The sequence below is a fragment of the Epinephelus moara genome, chromosome 12 (genome assembly GCF_006386435.1).
Source record: "Epinephelus moara isolate mb chromosome 12, YSFRI_EMoa_1.0, whole genome shotgun sequence".
Taxonomy (NCBI): Eukaryota; Metazoa; Chordata; class Actinopteri; order Perciformes; family Serranidae; genus Epinephelus; species Epinephelus moara.
Window position 1 is genome coordinate 1,611,393 of NC_065517.1, and position 5,013 is coordinate 1,616,405.

A 5,013-nucleotide genomic window follows, 5' to 3' on the forward strand; every position below is an offset into this window, starting at 1 on the left:
TAATGAAGTCAATCAAAATGCCACACAGTGCTGCGAGCTCACGTTCAGGTCGTCCACGTTCTCCTTATAATCTCCGACAAAATAAGAACAAGCCAAAAACATTCGCCATGCCACTCCTGGAAAAGACCCCAGGAGGAGGAGAGGTATACCAACCCTTCTCCTTTACGGATATGCACTGCANAGCCAAAAACATTCGCCATGCCACTCCTGGAAAAGACCCCAGGAGGAGGAGAGGTATACCAACCCTTCTCCTTTACGGATATGCACTGCATCCTGGATAAGATGCCCCCGCCATTAGAGGGAGGAGGCCCCTGGATGGAGCGTTTCTGTAAACAAACCATGGGTCACAAATTAGCATTAGGGGACTGGAGTGCGCTATTGGGACAACAGCTCTCCAGCTGGGATTTAACTGCACTTGAGACGTTGGCAAAAACAATTAATTTAACAGATAAAGAGCCATTTGCCCACCATGCCACTGCTATCGGTCGGGCCATGCGACAACAGTTTCCCATTCCGTCTGGCGCCATGCACACACTCACGTTTCACATCGAACCTGACGAAAACACTGCAACATTCCTTAGCAGATGTAAGAACACATGGGTAGATGTGGCTGGAGTACACCCAGGGTCTTGTGACCTACAAACCACCCTGTTCAGAAAGGCCGTGTTAGAGGGACTGCCCACGACGGTAAAAGAATCATTAGAGAACAACCCTGACCTTCCTGGCTGTTCCACTGAACAGTGGGAGAAACACCTCACACACAACATGAAAAAACACAGAGCTAAGCAGGCGGAAGAAAAGGAAAACACAGACTCAGCACAGGTTCAGCTGCTCAAACTTCAATTGGAGGATGCGCATCGTAAAACGAACGATGTGAAAAAAGACAAAAAATCAACCAATCAAATGATTCAGCAGCCTCAGCCATCACCCACAGTTACCCCAGATCTTTTTCCAACCCCTGAGGGGGTAGACCCTCGCCCTCCCCATTGGAGCGGCTCCCGAGGTGGTACAGGAAGATTCAGAGGCGGGGGGGAGATCGTGGCGGCCCAAGAGGGGGTCAGGGCGATGGGGGGTGCTTCCTTTGTGGAGACCCATCGCATTGGCGGGAACGCTGTCCACACCAGACCCACTCATGTAACGCTGACCCCGAGTGGTTGGAGGACAGGATGTACCGGATGCGAGGCGGGCAGTTCAGACCTCCCAGGGGTGGCGGAAACAGAACCCCCAGGGGCGGATATCAGGGACCGCACAGGGGAGGTTATCAAGATTATGTGCATCAAGCACCCAATGCCACTGTCGCTCCGCAGGGTCAATATCCTCTGATGACCTGGGAAGATTCCCAAGGATATTGACGGGGCCCAAGAACCCCTACGCGGGAGGGGCTGGCAGACCCCTACCTGCGACTGAAAGTACTGAATCAAGAACTGCCTTTCATGTTAGACACGGGGGCACGGTATTCCACATTAAACCTCCCTGTGTCTGCTACTCACATGTCATCATCAGCGGTTGAATTAACTGGGTTCTCGGGTCAATCAGAAAATCTGCCACTCACAAAACCACTCACCACTACCATACTCCAAGCAGATCAGACATTTCCACACACATTTGTTTCCTCAATGGCATGTCCTGTTAACCTTTTGGGCAGAGATGTGTTATTAAAGTGTGGAGCCTCCATCCTGTGCAGCCCGGACGGACTGATAGTGACATTCCCAAACGGGTACACTGTGAACTGCTCATTGTCAACTGTACATTCATCTTCACAAATGTTGTTATCTGCAGACACATCCCCCACAGCTGAAGGACAGTGGGCAGATATCTACTGGGGCCTCCTCGAGCCAAACACCACAGCAACTCCTGGGATTTGCGCTCTCTATCAGTCATGGCGCCCTTGGGTTCAGTCATTAAATCCCTACACACCTCCTCCTGATCCCTTCCATGTAACACTCTATTATGATAGAAAAGGGGATGAGATGTATCAGCAGGCATTTTATAATGAAATTGAAGGTCACAGGTGGGATATACAGTCGTCCTGTATACTGGTGGGTAATGAGGGAGTGGCTGCAGCTGTTGACCTCGCTTCAGAACAGCAACAGTGGTATGAAGGGGAGGAAGAAGCCTCCCCTCACATATCTCTGGCAATCCATGCAAAACATCAGGCCAAAGACTTGGGCCCTATGTGTAAGAGGTTAATGCAACTCACTGATTGGATCCGCACCCAAATTCCTCAGGTGGATTTCTCACCCTCTGAGAAAGCATATCGCATCAGGCAGGGAGCTACAGACAAGGCGATCCTGGAACACCGACAGATAGAGAGGTTTCATGGTAGGGAAAAGACTGACCATCCAGACGCAGAACGCATGTTACACACACCCACCGTGCACACGACATGCAGCAGGAGTGGCAAAAATTTTGCAGAAAATAGCACACATAGTGATGGGACACGCACTGACTGTACTAACAACGCACAGCATAGTGGCATATGTAAACTCAGCGGCATTTACTATGACATCACTCAGACAGACGAGGCTGGAAAAGATCTTAAATGCACCACACATAACATTCACACATGAAGGTGTAAACATGGCAGATAACATGGGAGAGGGCGAGCCACACAGGTGTGAGGAAAAGGTGCAGAAAGACACCAGGGTGAGAGAAGATTTGCAGGCGAAGCCCCTGACTAACGCAGAGGAAACACTGTTCACAGACGGATGCTGTTTCAGGCATCCAACTGAGGGACTGAAAGCAGCATATGCAGTGGTGAGACAGACAGAAACAGGGTTTGAGGAAGTCCTCACGGAAAGGGTGACAGGGAAAGAGTCCTCGCAGTTGGCTGAGCTCCAGGCAATGATTGCAGCTCTAGAATGGTCAGAAGGAAAGAGAGTGAACATCTACACAGACTCTGCATATGTTGTAGGAGCAATCCATGTGGAAATGACACAGTGGATCAGATCTGGTTTTTTAACAGCAGCAAAAACCCCCATTAAACACGAAAAAGATATGAAGAGGCTACAGGAGGCAGTGATGAAGCCAGCACAGGTAGCAGTCATTAAGTGTAAGGGCCATGATAAAGCAGGGACAGCTATCGCTAGGGGAAATGAGGCTGCAGACATGGCAGCCAAGAGAAAGGCAGGATATAATCAACAGTATATCATGCTACAAACAGAGAAAACAGTACATGATCTCCTGCCACCATGTGATGTAAATACGTTAATAGCAGAGCAGCAGAAAGCTTCTCCACAGGAGCTTACAGTCTGGAAAGAGAGAGGAGCAGTGAGAACAGAGGGTGTGTGGAGGTCTCCGGACGGAAGACCAGTGTTACCCCCAGGGCTGATGAGATCAGTCCTCCAGGAGGCTCATGGGATGACTCATTGTGGAAAGATGCAAATGGTGCGAGGTCTCACTCATTGGTGGCACCCTTTTCTGCCAGCCATGATTGAGAATCACATCAGAGAATGTAAAATATGTACAGAATATAATGTCAGACCCACAGTGAAACCACACCAAGGGAAATTTCCTCTCCCTAAACTCCCAGGTCAAGAGGTCATTATTGACTACACAGATATGATAGAAAGAGTGGGAGGACACAGGTACCTTCTGGTGGCGGTGGATGCATACACCGGCTGGCCAGAAGCCATACCTGCCAAATCAGAGGATGCAAAGACAGTAATCAAATTTCTGATAAATCAATATATCCCCAGGCACGGGTTCCCCAAACGAATCAGATCTGATAACGGGACTCACTTTAAAAACAAAGACCTACAGCAGGTAGAGAAGGCATTGGGGCTAAAACACACATTTGTCACAGTCTATCATCCTCAGTCACAGGGCAAGGTGGAAAGGATGAATCAGTCTATTAAGGGAAAAATAGGCAAAATCTGTGCTCAGACTAAAATGACCTGGGTAGATGCTCTACCCCTAGCTCTATTGTCAATCAGGAGCTCGGTGAACTCATTGACAGGGTTCATGCCATATGAACTAAAAACAGGACACCAGTTCCCGGGACTGGGAGCTGGGATCCAAACTACAGAAGAAATAGAAAGCCCTATGCAATACAAACCGTATTATGACCAACTAACAGCATTGGTGTCAGCTTTCTCCAAACAGGTGACCACAGCTTGGGAGGGAGCAGAAGGGAAAGACCCCCCAACATCAGAGTGGGTCCTGCTCAAGGTGATCAAACGAAAGTGGTCAGAGCCAAGGTGGACTGGTCTCTACAAAGTCGTGGAACGGACGTCCCACACCATCAAACTACAGGAAAAAGGTGACATATGGTATCACTGGAGTCAGTGTGCAGTGGCAGAGACACCTGCCCGAACACTGGAGGACATAAGAGACACTAAAGATGAAAAAAAAAAAAAAANCCACACCATCAAACTACAGGGAAAAGGTGACATATGGTATCACTGGAGTCAGTGTGCAGTGGCAGAGACACCTGCCCGAACACTGGAGGACATAAGAGACACTAAACAAAACAAAAAAAAAACAAAACACACAGCTTACTCACACAGACATTTATTCATTTAGCTTAGCATAAGTGCAGAAGAGATCTCCTGTGATCAGTGTGAAGGTTAGAAGCTCCTCTGAAGCAACACTTTGCCCAGAGTACGATTGAATATAGCAGGCCAGGATATACTGAAAGTTTGCTTGCCACATTTTTATATTTACACTCCATATTTACCTTTACTTTTTACATTTACATTCATTTATGCATTATAGAGGAAATGATGAGACTGTTGGGAGTAGAGCAACCCCACCATACGTGGTGTTGGCTGGGAGGCTTTGTATTGACCTGTGTTATTGTTTTACCTTTTTTATATTTTGAGTCTTCCCCCAGAGACAAAGCCACAGAGCAACCACGAAACCGAACCAAAAGAAGCGCGGGAACAGGCAGACCTTCCGACAGCTGCATAGATAAGTATGGTGGCATCACATTGAACTATACGAGGGGAACAGCCATGGGATTTAAATTTGACCTGTGTTCTGTGATAAACTGTGGAGATAAAACCCTCCATT